The 16,055-nt window shown below is 39.6% G+C and overlaps 1 long non-coding RNA gene across 1 annotated transcript; it reads right to left on the reverse strand.

Annotated features, from left to right (window-relative positions):
• Nucleotides 1-11,314: 11,314 nt before the first annotated feature.
• Nucleotides 11,315-12,120, reverse strand: LOC147214107 (uncharacterized). Its single transcript, XR_015104460.1, has 2 exons — nt 11,958-12,120; nt 11,315-11,831 (listed from the first exon to the last, which is right to left on the reverse strand). It is a non-coding gene; the product is annotated as an uncharacterized LOC147214107 (long non-coding RNA).
• Nucleotides 12,121-16,055: the final 3,935 nt, after the last annotated feature.

The following is a 16,055-nucleotide window of genomic DNA, read 5'->3' on the forward strand; positions in this document are numbered from 1 at the left end:
GGGTTGACGAAACAGAGAGATAAAGATGGAATGGATGTACAACAGGTCTGGATGATTAGGATAGAGAGGGCAATGTATTGACAGATGCTAGAAGAGTGATGGGAAGATAGAAAGAGTACTTTGAAGAGCTGGTGAATGTGGAAAATGAAAGAGGCAAGGGTAGAAGGGGTGACTATTGTAGACCACAAAGTAGCACAGATTAGTAAAAGTGAAGTGAGGAAGGCATTGGAGAGGATGAAGAGTGGAAAGGCAGTGTGAAAGTATGTAGGAGAGGCTGTGGTAGACTTTCTGACTATTATTCAACAGGACCTTAGAGAGGGAGAGATGCCTGAAGAAAAGAGACAAAGTGTGATGGTGCCCATTTTTAAGAATAAGGGGGATATGGAGAATTGCGGCAACTATCGAGGGATAAAGTTGATGAGCCATACAATGAAGTTATGGGAAAGAGAAGTGGAAACTAGACTAAGAGAACAAGTCAGCATTTGTGAACAGCAGTATGGCTTCATGCCTAAAAAGAGTACCAGTACTACAGCTGCAGTATTTGCTTTGAGAATGACCGAGCACCAGCACAATCAATGAGGACACTCACTCGATCAGTCAGCTCAGCAGTCTGTTACTCTGTCTTCTATGGCGAAACAGCGGATGACAAAAAGCGGAGCGTCTAACAACAGACACTTGATCTCTGTTGGCATAGCAATGCAGTTGCAGCATGCACGCCAGCAATTTTTGCCAACTGTTGTCTCTTTGCGTCTTTGATCGTGTTCATTTTCAAGCTTATTTCGACTTCTGTCTTCAGCGATATCCACCTCGCACACATCTTTCTTGGTTTCAAATGGAAAGGGTTGCATGGCTGATGTTTTTGAACCGTAAGGTAAAATGAATGGGACAGACCCCAGTTCACAGTCATGACGTCTAAGATTTCATTTTTGTTTTTATGACGCTGCTACAAATATTGATCAACTTGTACAAACTTGGTGAGCGGGTTCCCTTTAAAACAGACTTGGTCAATTATTGTCATCAATGACTGTCAGTCAGTTTAGCTTGCTCTGTGGTCAGTACTGCAGTAACTCCAGTAGGGGTTGGTTTGGTCTGACGAGTAAATGTAGAATGCTGCTGACAATTTTTTCAAGGTGGGAGTTACAGTTTTAGTGGTCCTGGCATTTTAAAAAAAGCAGAATATACAAGGTCACAGCAACCACGCAAGGCCATTTGATTTTTCCAGACATAGAGGAGGGATTAAAAATGTGAATATAGATGATGCACCTGAAGACCAGGGAGGAGAATTAGTACAGGTAGACAGTAAAGCAAAAACTACATGGTATTTGTAACACAGACTTCAAACAGAAAAACTGCATTGGAGTCCTCTCCAGCAACAGTCTAGTTGTGTAGCAACTTACAAATGCAGTTGGACTTTGACGGCACATTTAGGATCTTCATTAATCCACATATATGCTGTCAAGTTGACCATCACCCATGGTTCAAAATCTTCCAAATCTGAATCCAATTCTCCATGTTATCTGTAATCCATTGGTAAGTTCAAAACGTCAACACATTGCCTTGGGTACTTCATCTTTGTAGCCCTACATCATGGACTCAGTAGTTTTTTGTTGTTTTTTTGCATTTGTCACTATCATTAAGCATAGTACCACAACATCAGAACTATTAAACCATAGTTCAGACTGGCATTAGGATAAGAGAATAAAACACTATACCAATGTTGACCCCATTAGCTCACATAGACTATGGTGCATGGTTTATTTACTTGATCTTTTTAGATTAGGCAGCCTGCTTAAGTTAAACATGTTTTCCAAGAGGGCTTTTGAAGGAGTATTGTTCCCAATGACCAATCGGGAAAAACACAGCAGAGCAAACAATGGATTCGATGTAGCAAAAATCTAAAAGTCACTCAATGAAAGAAATTAAATAAATTGCTTTAGATTTAGTTTTAGCAGCTAATAGGTCCTTCTATGTGTGTGCACAAACTCCAACACATCTTCTCATATAAAGCAGTTGTCAGTCTAAAGGGCACCAAGGGGATGCACTTTCTAATAATAACTTACCCTTCATTAATCCCCTGTCGGGAAATTCGTTCACTGCAATTAACCCATCATGGATGAACCATGAGCAGTAGGCTGCCATCCATCAGCGCCAGGGGAGCAGTTAGGGGTTCATTGTCTTGCTCAATAACACTTTGACTTACTTGGAGGAGCCAGGAATCGAACCAGGAATGTTAGGTTCAAAAGATGAGTGCGCCGCCCCCAATTTGCAATAATATTTTACCCCCTTTCTTTTTATAATTTAAAAAAGTCTTTGTTTGGGCTTTTGCTATTTACTCTAGAACTGGAGCTTGAAAATAGCATATTGACTTGAACTGATTTCAGTTATAAATTCCAGTTCAACTGATGAGAAATTACTCAAGTATTTTTATGTGTGTCTGTGGAAAGGAGTTTCATCTGAACCATACTTTTGGGCATGAATTACAGTTTAATGGACACCACAATAAACAAAGGAGTTAGAAAAGAAAGAAAGAAAAAAATAGATATAGTGACAGACAAAAGACTAATCTCAGATTGTTGTGGCACTTGCTGCTCTAATTAGTCAGTAATATACTGTTACCACCACTTTAACCGTAGCCTGCAGATGGCAGTATTGCACAACTCTGACCAAGAGCAATATTACATTACATTACATTACATTTGGCAGACGCTTTTATCCAAAGCGACTTACAATAGAGGACATAGGGACTGCAAATACACCTGCAAATACACGATGCACAGGAAATATACAGAACAATATAACTATTTCAAACGGTTTTTACAATTTCATGTTGCAAATCAAGGGTAGATTTAGCACTACCTGAGTAACTGTGTGACTGAGAGCAGATTTTATTGAGAAATGATCTGAATTTCCTCTGTATTCAAGTAATTAATCACATGAAGAACTGCATGGAGAGAGAAATTAGATTTTTGACAGCACTAGTTTTTCAGAAGTCCCTTTAGAAAAATTCTGAAAACTGCAAGCCTATTTACTGATGTATAATAAATTGGCATTTGTTTGAAAAAGCAATTTAAATTCCTTTAGCACAACCACACACACTGACTTTTGCATTGACTTTAATACTATTTGTAAATTTACCCCAAAATGTTTCTTTTCACTTTTGGACCTCATAGTCCATTAAACAGTAAGATATTTCCCAATCTACTTTTTAATGTTTAGCTAATCAGAAATGAGTCTATAGTTACACACAAGTCTCCCATTGTGTAGTATATACTTTCAACTTGGTTTTCACTCTGTGTTTTTCAGATTTGGTGGACAGCACTCTTGTCACTGATATTTTTTGCATCAATGGTGAATTCCTAAGATGCTTCAAAGATAGAGCATCAGTTACTGGACCCTTTAAATTGCTACCTTTTTAAAACTAGTCTTGCACTGAACGAGAGAGCAGTGCAAGACTGGTTCATTTGGATGAACTGCAGCATAGTTGTGAGAGGTTGAAGCTCACACACTTCTTCAGACATAGACATAGACATAGAAAACCCCAAACTTCAAACAAAGACCCAGAGAGAATTTGAGCGACCTGGTGTAAGTGTATGATTGAATTCAGGGGAAGTAATGATTCAGTCAAGTAATTTTTTTATTTGCTCCCCAACCAGACTAAAAATCAATTTACAAACATAACCCTGTAGACCATTGGGAGACTTTCAATATTGTGTAGTGACCTTGTACCTCCCTGTGCTCAGACATGAATGTTTCTCAGTCAGAAGAGAGCTTCCATGTAAAGAGGAAGACGGGAACCATCATGAGGTTTCCTCTTCAAACTGAAGGAGACCAAAATGGAAACGCTTTCACACTTTCCGCTTCTTTGTCCTCCTCCTCATCTTGTCTCGGGGAGCCATCACCAGAGTGACTGGGGAGTGGGAGTGGGAGCAACATCCACAGAGGACGGATTGACATTCCACAGGACTATGACATGCTTGAAGTCACCATAATGGCTACTGTGATGATCAAGACAATCTATTCATGGGTCCTGTCGAGGTCAAAGTGGAGAAATCAAGAAACCCTATCTGGGTGAGTACTAATATCCTGTCTCGTGTATTCAACTTCTGTGACATGGCCCTGTGTGTTTACTCAATGTTTACATTTTAAAATTGTCCTTTGCTTCTACACACAATTCAGAAACAAAACTAGTCTTTGATAATTGTTGTTTATTTTTTTAAATACAAATTTTAAAATGTTTCGTCTGTACTTTCCTGAACAGAAGTCAGAACTCCCTCTCCTGAACACAGCAAATGTTGGCAAAGTTTCTGTCTTTCTTTGAAGTATTGTTGTGTGAAGTCTGCTATTTATATAAAACACATAGAAATGTTTTCATGTACATGTAGCATATACATGGGACTGATAGATCTCGGTTGGGTCCATTCTGCACAGTTTTAAAAGATGGGGTGTTAGGTGCACTGAATGCAGAATTTACCATTCTTGGAAGACAATGGTTGTCATAGTGGTGCTTCCTGTGCTCTTAGTTGATGCAGTAGTTAGTTTTGACATGTTACAGGGGTAGGCATTAAATTTTCTGAATAAGAATAAGAATAAGAAGACAAACAACTTTATTTATCCCAAAGGAAATTGTTGTATCAGAGTTTCAAGTAAAAACACAACAATAATAAATAATAGTGGGAAGGAGGGAGAATAAGAAATACAAATAAAACCATAAAGTGTCAATACATTGCATTCAATGCATTAAATACATCAAATATCATCTGTTCTTTATTGAACTAATTTATTTATTGAGAATTGGGAGATTATGCAACAATATAATCTGCTAATTTTCACAATTTGAAGATACATTTTTAGCTTATGTGTCTTTTTTAAAAAAGACACATAAGTATAATCACAAAACCTTTTTTAACATTTTGTAAACAAAGTAAAAGCATTTACATGCCAATCACACAGTCAACTCCTAGTGCTGCAATTTACATTGTTTTTTTTCTTATATGTTCTTTACATAAGTAGATATTGAAAGAATTCTATTTTGAAGATCATGCCCCACTCAAATAGGTGTCATAACGACAAACCATATTAGCATATTTTAGTAGCATTTTGCACTTTTAAATATAAAGGCATTGAAGTCCACCAGATTAAAATCTTTTACGGACATTGTTAATTTTCCCATTCATTTTTAATTCAAGGGTGTGATGGTCTGCAAAAGAAGCTCCAAGATCAGACATGATGACCTTGAAGCTAAATGACTATTTTGAAAACACAGATTCTTGGATTCTTGATAAATAACAATTTAAACCTCTCTTGTAGGTATTGCCAAACCTCGTGAGAGACCACCAACATTAGCTGCTCCATGCCCCTCCACTTCTAGCTCCAAACTAGCAGCTAATCATCAGCAAATGCTGGGACCTCCTGGAAGACTTGCATCAACTACCACATCGAAACTCCCCAGTAAAGGGTTATCCCCAAACCTCAGCTCCTCACTCTTGGGAAGTAATGAGAACAATGGCGCTGTGAGCAAAGGTCACTCACTCATTCACACACATGTGCGCATGCACGCACGCGCAGCGCCTCTCACTTGGAGGAACTTCATATTAGAAGAGTCCAGCCTACAACAAGTTCCAAATAATACATAAAGTAGAAAATGGACACTATAATGGTATGCATTGTATTTTTATTACAGTTATCAATGAAAAATACAGTATATCAGCGTTCCCCAACCGCTTTTCTGCCACGGACAAATTTTAATGTTAATGTAACTACTGCATTTTATATTATGCACTTTTAATATCTTTGATTGTCACCCCAATATCTATTCACAATAATGTAGAGTCAGTCAGAGCCCTGAGCTTATTTTGCTGCAACTAGACGGTCCCACCTGCTAAAGATGATGGTAGACAGTGACAAATGCAGTGCCTTTCCGGTCTACGCCATTATTTTGTTTTCGTTGCTGCCAGTGTAGAAAACTCCTCAAAAAAGTACAATGTGGGAGAGTGCTTGGTCTCTATGTGGCAAAGCAGTTTTGAGGATTTCATGGCTTCATTAGCTAGCTGGTGACTGCATGTTATTTAGAGCAGGTGTGGAGTGTGTGAATCACCTGTTACAAAGTATCCTCAGCTTAAGTAGGACTCTTGATGTGGTCTTTAAAACGCAGCTTTTTTGGCACTCTGAAACCCCTCTAATGTCTCATTATTGGCTCTTTCCCTTTTCAAAAAAAGCCCTCCAGTGACCTTTGTTTGAGGGCCATTTTAACGAAAGTTAGATTGCCAACTTGCTGATACACGGAAAATCCCTACGACAGTCAACTACAGGAGTGATGTGCTGGGGGAAAAGGACATTTTTCAAAAAAAAAAGTATCTGGAAGACTAATCACAATAAAATAGATACAAATTTAGAACATTATTTTTTCTTTGAGGCCCAGTAACCAATGGTCAACGGCCTGGTGGTGATCCACAGGCTGCTCTGGTTCCAAATCTGGACCAAGTAATTGGAATTAGAGCATGTCAGATAGTGTTTCTACTATCAAAATAAAGTTAGTGTCAAGCATATTATGTTAAATTTTCAAATAGGCAGCACAATATTCATAACAGGCTGTCTTATTACATATAGTTTTTGAATTTTAACTGACAGATTTCCTGTTTTCATAGCACCTATTTTAACTGGTTGGAGCAATGGCAGCAGCAATGATGGTGTTTGACCTATTTTGATATGATAATTCACATTATACCATTGACATGCAGCATAATTTTCAATGTAAACAGTAGTATTAATAGTTTCTCCCTATCTATCTTTCAAGTGAAAAGACATTTAATGTTTCTGTGCATGTAAAAATGGAGGTCCGATATTCTCAGATGCAAAAGGGACATTGTCTTCTTGAATGATGTCACCCAACCCCCTGCTGTTAGTCAAATTGCATGATCTGATCTAGGATCTTGATCTGAATCTATGCTGTCATTTTATAGAGGGGTTTCATTGGTCATGCTGATCACACCACATAGCACATGGAGCAAGGAAAATGGAATATGAAATAAACTGCAACTGCAAGTTGATTTGAAATCACCCACATCACTTAACTTGCATATATCAAGCTTCGACTATCATTTCTCCCAGTCATAAATCTTTTCATCTTCTCACCCTATATGAATGGAAAGAGTCACATGTTTAATGTTTTGATGATGAAAGAGCTTCTTATCTTGTCAGCCTCATGATATGAAAAATCACTTATGACCTTAAGAGCATGGACACAGAACAGGTAATAACTCAGGCATTAAAAGTACTCAGTTGTGATATATGTAAAATCAGTCATGCAGTTACATGGCAGAATAATAATTCTGCCATTGTGCGGTGACATACCTGTCCTGATTAAATGGGACAGGCTGTTGCAAACAAATGAGCACTTTGGTTATGATTGGGGAGAGTGAGCAGAACAGTGAGATACAGTTTCATCCGGCATAAGCAAGGTTTCTCAGAGGCAAAATAGGGCCTGTGTTTTAATATGTGCCCATGTTGTTCTGCAGTAGACCAATGGTAAGTCAGAGCCAAGATAGACACATCAGCTGGCCATGGGAGCATTACAGAACAAAAGCCATTTCAATCACCAATGCCAGCAGGGGGAGCCAGCAAGTGATCAAAACAAGGATCAGTTCTTAAAAGTATTTTTCATATTTTTTTCACAAATTATATAATGCAATTCTTGTATATGGTAGAAATATTATCGCCGCAAAATAAGATCGCTGGAGTCCAAATGGGCCATGTTGCGTGCTTCCATTGTCGAGACAGCAGACCAAAGCTGCGGCGATAAAGGGCAGCAACCCTCGAACCCGCTGGTGGACTCCAGTGGTGATGAGTACCGTCAAACTGAAGAAAGTGTCCTATCGGGCCTCTTTGGCCTGTGGAGCTTCAGAGGCAGCCAAGCAGTATGCGGCTTCGGGGGTTTCGGAGGCAAAAACTCGGGCATGGGAATGACTTCCAGGGGGTGTCGAGGAGATTCTGCTCAGGATTGAGAAGCTGTTCTCTGTCAACACTGTAGAGTGCTGTGAGAGCATGCTGCGGACCTTGACTTGACACGTTAAAGATCGCGGTGGCAGGAATACTTCCAAGACCTTCTTAATCCTGTCGCAACACCATGATCTGCCGGGTTGTTGAACCTCTGATCCAGGAGGAGCAGTGTGGTTTTTGTCCTTGTCGTGAAACAGTGGACCAGCTCTATACCCTCAGGAGGGTCCTCCAGGGAGCATGGGAGTTTGCCCAACCAGTCTACATGTGTTTTGTGGATCTGGAAAAGGCATTCGATGATGTCCTCTGGGGGGTGCTCCAGGAGCATGGATTACTGAACCCTGTTATATGAGCAGCTCGGTCCCTGTATGATCGGTGTCGGAGCTTGGTCTGCATTGGCAGTAGTAAGTCTGACCCGTTTCTGGGGAGAGTTGGACTCCACCAGGGCTACCCTTTGTCACAGAGTCTGTGCACAACTTATGAACAGAATTTTTGGGTGCAGCCAGGGCGTCGAGGGAATTTGGTTTGGTGGCCACAAGATCAAGTCTCTGCCTTTTGCAGATGATGTGGTTCTGTTGGCTTCATCAGGCCATGATCTCCAGCTCTCCATGGAGCAGTTCGTAGTTCGAGTGGGTTGGGATTAGGATCAGCACCTCCAAATCTGAGACCATGGTGTTCAACCGGAAGTGGGTGGAGGGCGGACTCTTTACTGGTCTGTTGTGGTGATGAAGGATTTACTGTCCGATTTATGCTCCTACCCTCACCTATGGTCACAAGCTGTGGGTAGTGACCGAAAGAACAAGATTGTGGTTAAAAGTAGCCAAAATTAGTTTTCTCCACAGGGTGGCTCTTCCTTGGCTATAGGGTGAGAAGGTCAGCCATTCGGGGGGAGCTTTGAAAAGAGTCGCTGCTCCTCCTCATAGAGAGGAGTCACATGAGGTAGCTCGGGCATCTGGTCAGGATGCCTCCTGGACACCTCCCGGGAAAGGTATTCCGTGCATGTCCATCTGGGAGGAGGCCACAGGGAAGGCCGAGGACACACTGGGGAGACTATATCTTCAGGCTGGCCTAGGAACACCTTGCATTCCCCCCTGAAGAGCTGGACCATGTGGCAGGAAGAGGGGGGGTCTGGGCCTCTGCTCCAGCTGCTCCCCCTGCGACCCGACTCCAGATGAGCAGTGGAAGATGGATGGATGGATGGATGGATGAATTGAACACAAAATCTCAAAAACAAAAACATTTAAATCTCCATTTAAGTTTATATTGAGGAAGAAAAAGGCAAACCAGTGCTTGGAAATTTTTGGTCAGAAAATGAAACCAAATGGAAAATAATTGATACTCAGGAGATACTCAGGTAATTTAAGTAATGGTACTATTTCAATAACAAAAAGAAAATGCATTTTGATGCTGATAGAAGTAGATGAACTCTAATTCCACCCAAATTGCAAGTGATAAGATAAGAGCAAAGAAGAATTTGTCCAATTATAATAAAATGACAGCATATAAATATTGTCACAAATCTTTTTTTTTTTTTTGCACAGTAACAGTCATTCAAGTAAAATTATTATTTTACAGATCATTGAAAGTGAGATAAGTATTTAAGTTTTTTAAGTCAGAATTTTTACACACCATTCCTTCTGTATATTTGACATGATTGTTAATTAACAATAATGCCATCGGGTGAGAGGCGAGGTATGCCCTGGACTGTTCGCCAGTCAATCGAAGGGCCACATACAAAGAAAGACAACTCACTCATTCGCACCAGTTTTTTTTCCAATCAACCTGCTGCATGTTTTTGAAATGTGGGAGGAAAGCAGAGACCCCGGAGGAACGCACGCAGACATGGGGGGAACATGCAAACTCCATTCTTTTTCACTGTCACCTGTAAATCTGCATCCAAGTTCCATTCTGTGTTACTTTCCTGAAGAAATTGCTTAAGCTGTTACTTTCTTTTAAAGTACCTTAACTTTTCTGTCTGTCCAGGCCTCCTCTGCTCATCTGAGCTCTGCTGTGCCACATGAAAATTGTGTTTTATGCAACTTTGGATCAGTGTTAATGTTAGATTGCAGAGAGCAAATGTTTGTTATGTCTGCCAAAGTACATAATTGATGTTTTTGGTTTCTGCTGTTTGTAACCTGAAAACTTTTGAGGTTTCTGTATAACATCACAAATATCCCTAGTTGTCTGTGGTTGCATTTACATGCTATTTGTATCTTCTCAGTCCCTGCTTTCAAACTAAAATGTTCAAGTCATTTGTTGCATGACACTTCAGGACAGTACTTTTAGACCTGGTTGCTGTCCCTTTCTTTCCTTTTCACGGACATGAATAGAGGAAACTACAAGCAAGGCTTCACTAACTTACTGTATATTCCTTTCCACTGTATCGTTTGCAGCAATGATTGTAATTTATAGGCTAACTCCACTGTTGTTTCTTACATACGGTAAATTTTAGGGAACCTTCGATATTCACATCTCATCAACTTTCCAAGACAGAACTTGAGTTGAACGGAACTGCTGATGCCTCAGCTCAATTTTCCTGAGGCATCAGCAAATCCGTTCAACGCCAGGTCTGTAAGATTCAAAACCTACTTAATAATGACCACTTTGGTCTTGCAATCTGGCATTTAAGTCAGCTCAATTTTTCATTTGGTTTGTCAACATATATTTTGACTTTCTTTAAAAGTATACAAGTAATAGTATCTGAAATAATAGTTATAGGAACAGTTGCATTCCATTTAGGTGTTGTGCTATAGAATGCTGCTTTTCTGGAGGCTCAGTAACTTACACAATGGTATTGCAATCTATGGAATAGTTTCACAGTTGCTTCTCCTGGTTTGGCAATTCAGATGTCTGCTATGAAAATATTGATACAGAACAATGCATATAGTTTGGGCATGTATGAGGAATTCTTTTTCCCCATCAACTCATCCTTTAACATGCCATCATGGATGATGTTATTTCTTTATCTCCTGCTGTGAAAATCATGTGGAACAAAATCTGGCCTTCATGAAGATCTCTTCATGATCACAGTTAGGGTTTTTTCTGGCTGATCTTTCCTTCTGCTGACTCACTAACTACATAATCTCTCATTCCTATGTAGCACCCAACCCATGTAGCTAGGTATTAACCTCTTAGTTAATGCAGTGATAGTACAATGGGTAGGGCCCTGGGAAAGTTACTTAGGTGAAATTTTTAGTGGTAAACAGGAGAAACAATAATACTTTTTTTTTTTTTTAAACTTAAACTTATTTATGCTTTTTAATTATAGCGGTGCCTCCATCTCCTAAGGAGAAAATATGAATTAAGACAAAACACAGATCTCTTTAAGTACAAAGTTAAAGTTTAGTTTCACAAAATTGAAAGAAAGAAAAATGACATAAAATTGGTAGTGCGTTCATTTGAGATTTTGTCGCTTTGCAACTACATAAACATTTTCAAAAACCATGTAAATCCCTTCAAGTTCAGTTCAGTTCAAAAACCATAACCTTAAAGTCCTTTTTGTTTTTCTCAGAAAGTTCAATCGTGGCAGGCCTGATTCGATGCTCGGGATCGTTGGACCAGAAGAACAGAAAATGGCCGTTTCACTTGTTCACAAGCCCCAAAATAAGATGCGCGTACTTTGATGTACTCACGAATCCTTTTGGTGTCGAAGCAATGGATAGTCAAATGTTGTCCATCACCATGCGATTCCCTCTCGGCAAATGGGTTGGCAATAACTTGGCATCATGGCAGTACGAAGTGTACTCGGTGAAACTCATCGGTAAAGCCTCAGCAGAAGAGTCCAGAGAATTCCTCTCGGTCCACTGAGCATTAAAAGTCTCCAATTCCAAGCTCATACACTTGACATACAGAATATGAAATTAATTCGCGGTAAAATGCTAACAATGCTGACGCTCGATTAGCATCGCATATGTGCACTTAAACATATGGTCTAAGCATAAAAATCATATACATCGAGTACTCACTCATCACAGGGTACATAGTCGAAAACAACAACGTAGACTCTGCATCCACAATGTTTTATGACCATTCTCCTTTCAGCTTAGCTTCACAAACTTCCCTCGGGCAAACGCAGCAGTCCAATGCCTCGCGCCTAGATGTTCTATTGCACTTCCTTATTCAGATCCCGCCCTCACGCATGGGATTGGACACTAAGTGTACATCAACCAATACAATTAAAGAAAATAACATATTGACACTTAACAAGTTCGGATGCAAACAAAAGCACATGTTGTTTCTAATGTTGTTTGTAATGTTTCTAATGTACGTTTCACACAAGCTTGCGGCGATTAAAAACACGATTCCCAAATAAATGACAAAAACCTTAGATAAGATTAAACCTTGTTTTTAACCATTTATGAACACATTTTAAACATGCAATACATGCAATATTAAATGTTTTATTGCCATTCAGTCTTATTTAATTTTACTTGAATGTTAAAACATATTTACATTTTAGCCTGTATGGTCTGTAATGAAATTTTAGACCGGGCTACACCTAGATTGCTGTTAAGCTCTGACCTCAATTTAGTTGGGACGCTTGCAATTTCTGTCTATGCCCTAAATGGCTCTTGAAATCTGTCATCACTTTTGGTCTGTTTTGAAATGTAGGCAGGATGTTTTATTATTTTCTTTTCTCCTTCATTGTAGCTTACATAGTGCTGCTTAATCGTGTTGGAATGTTGTTTCTGGTTTGCTTTATATGCATGTTGTATACATACTAGCTATTTTTTACACTGGGACGCTTAGTTTTGTACATGTACAAATACACAAAATTGATAAAGAAATATTGTAGGATTTAACACTAACACAATTCTTATATGTAGAATACTTATAAATAAAGTTTTTCCGATGAACAAAAATTGAGTATTTTAACCCTCCTTTTTAATTCTCTCCTTAGGATCCCCAGGACCCAATGGGTCCAAGGAGGAAGCGCATCCAAGCAGGAGCACTGCAGGGCCAGGCAGCCAGAGTGCATCATAACCCAGCAGCACTAGCACTGCAGTCACCACCTGCAACATTACTCCCAATGCACCTGTTGGTACAGTGACCCATAGCAACGGAGTCCTTGCCACTCCAAAGCCTTCTTTAATGAGAAGCAGAGCTCTGTCATTGCAAGCCAGGACCACAGCTACAAGTCTGTCCCTGATGTCACTGCATTAATTGTCTAATAGTTATATCAGATTGTGTATTTTTTTAGTAGCTGATTAGTCTTCCACATCCAGACTGCTTTGACTTCCTCTGTCCCTCCTCACAAAAAGGTCTGAAGGCCCTGTCAGTCACCAACCACAGCATGGCCAAGACTGCTACAGTCTTGACCAGCCAAAAAACAGCAAAGGCACTGTCTGTTTCTCACGGCTTGATGAAGCAAGCGTCTCATTATACACTGCACAGGAGTGGATCAGCAAGGCTCAGTCGACTTACCAGTTCAGGTGAGGAGGTGACCGTCTGGTCTCTTTAAGAACAGTCCTTGTCAAATTTCTGATTTACATGACGCATTTGTATCTAATTCATCATGCAGTGTTAGTTGATTGAGATTCTCTTTTGTAGTCAGTGCTATATGTTTTAATTGCAAAGTAATGTATACATATAATTCATTTTGAATATGAGTATATCAACCGGCACAGGGAGACACTGCTCCGTGCTTCCCCAAGGCAGGTTTTGAGAGACACGGGCCAGCGCCGCCCTGAGGCTGCATTATGAGTATATCAACCAATATTAGATAAAAAAAAGATTGTTGTATACATCATCTACACCTTTCTCAGTTTCTCTGCAGCCTGTGGGAGGCCACTGGTCACAGACATGCTGTCATCTTTGTGATGTCTTAACAGACACACACAAGTAAAGAGAACTTCATAAGTCCCACACATATTTGATTCATAAACCCTCTGTTATTCGCATTGACCATAGCAAACCTCAAGAGACAATGGTTTGCTGTGTGGGCTTTTAGTAGGGGTGTAACAAGTAGGGTGGCTTTCTTTTGCTCTTTTTGTCTCTATTGGACATGGGTTTTTTATTGATTCCGACACACAAACAGGACACACAAGAGATTCTGTTTTTTTTAAGAATTTTATGCTCTCAGGGGATTGTTTATTTCATGCCCGAGCTATCTTGGACAGAATAAGCCAATTATGTCTCACATATCACATGAAATAGAAACATATATGTAAGTGCCATTTTTAGACGTTTTTAAGCAGAATTCCTGATTTTTATGCATTTTATACATAACCAATGACTTAACAAATTAGTCATGTGAGTGAGAATGAATTGCTATATGTTTCTATATGTAGTCCTTTGATTGACTGATGAATGGTCCAGGACATATTCCACCTCTCGCCCAACGATAGCTGGGATTGGCTGCAGCCCCACTGCAACCCTGACTGCAGGATAAGTAGTGGAGTCAATGAATGAATAAAAAGCATGCATTTTAGTCGTTTAAATTGGTAATTTTATTGAATATAGAACTAACAGTTTAGTTATAAGCGATCTTCCATAATAGATGGTGTTGACCCCAAACCCAAAGCCATTCATTTCAGGCAGGCAGGTGTGGTAGTGATGTAGTAAACATAATAATTTGAAATATGCTGGCATTGTCTAAGTCACAGTTTACCCAAAAATCAATAAGGCTTGTATTGGCTAGTATACCTTGTGTGAGGTCTGTAAAATTTTCTCAGGAAGTAGTGGATACCTGAGGCATCATCATTGATCAGTAACTCACCCAAAATTTCTCCACTTGAAGAGAAAATTACCTTATATAAAGAAAAACATGTTCTCAAGCAACTTTGGTCTGATCCTCAAATGCATCTATAGAGAAGTTATTATGTGTAGAAACTACAATGTTTTGGAACATAGTTAAGTTAGACCCCAAAAATTGAGGAGCCAGACAACTCTCCTTCTTCACTAATGATTCAATTTTCTTGTTTCTTTCAGGTTTGTGTTGCCATTTTATTATTTAGTTATTGACTTTTGGTTTTATTTTCCAGTTTTATATTGTTTTTTGTTAAATATTATTTAACATATTGTTCATTTCTTTTAATTTGCTTGCTAAGAACTCTTCTCCAGTTTCTTGAGTGTGTGTGTGTGTGTGTGTGTGTATGTGTGTGTGCATGTGGGTGTGAGGGTGTCTGTAAACAATGGCCTCTGTGTGAGGCAAACTGGTCTTTCTGGGGCTCTTGCCACTGAGAAATGAAAAGACAGACGGGATGGGACGGGTTGCCCCCCCCCCCCCCCCCGCCCCGTCCACTGCAGTGTTTCTGTTTTAATCGTTGTCCCTAATCATGTTTAACCTTGAAAATCCCGTCATGGTTTCATTCAAAGGAATCCTGGAGATGGGAGACATCTGCAATATTGTGCAAAGAGGGGAGGGAAGGATGGTAGGAGGGAGGAAACGAGCAAGCAGAGATTATTCAAATCCCACCCATTCTCCCTCCCCCTACCTCATGCAATATCCCTCTGTGTGTCTATGTGCTGGTACACAGAGCGTTAGAAACGGGGATGAAATGTTGCCTGGGTGAGAAACCATTGTGATCTGATTTGTATGATGCTACGTAAGCACACAGACAGGACACACGAGTGCGTGTTTAGAATGTAGGATCAGAGTATGACGTCTAATGGTCTGCAGGATTATCTTGCTTAATGGAGTTCTATCCCTCACTCTTCCTATCCATCTTCTATTGCTGGAGGATTCACTACCACCTGATTACCTCTGAAGTACACAGCTTTTTTTGGCACCATTTTCTATTCTTCTACTATTTGCTGGAAACAGTTTCTGTTCTTCTTATTTGTTTCACTAATGTGCCTCCTCACATGCTCGATGTGATGCAGTTTAACAAAGATCATTTTATCTAACTCTTAGTTTTTTTAATACTTCACTGTTTTTTTGAAAGGATGTTGAAGATTCACGGTTTAAAGTCAGCATCCTGTTTCTTTCAGATTTCTTCTTCCCCACACGGCCAAGTTTTGGCATATGTGTTTTTTCCATTTTTTTTTTGAATAATTTTTACTTACTCTTGGATTTAAAGATAAATGGAACATTTTTACTTGTGAAACTTATTTGACATGTA

The sequence above is a fragment of the Fistularia commersonii genome, chromosome 35, assembly GCF_037954325.1.
Source record: "Fistularia commersonii isolate RoL2024-O1a breed Wild chromosome 35, RoL_Fcom_v1.0, whole genome shotgun sequence".
In the NCBI taxonomy this organism is placed as follows: domain Eukaryota; kingdom Metazoa; phylum Chordata; class Actinopteri; order Syngnathiformes; family Fistulariidae; genus Fistularia; species Fistularia commersonii.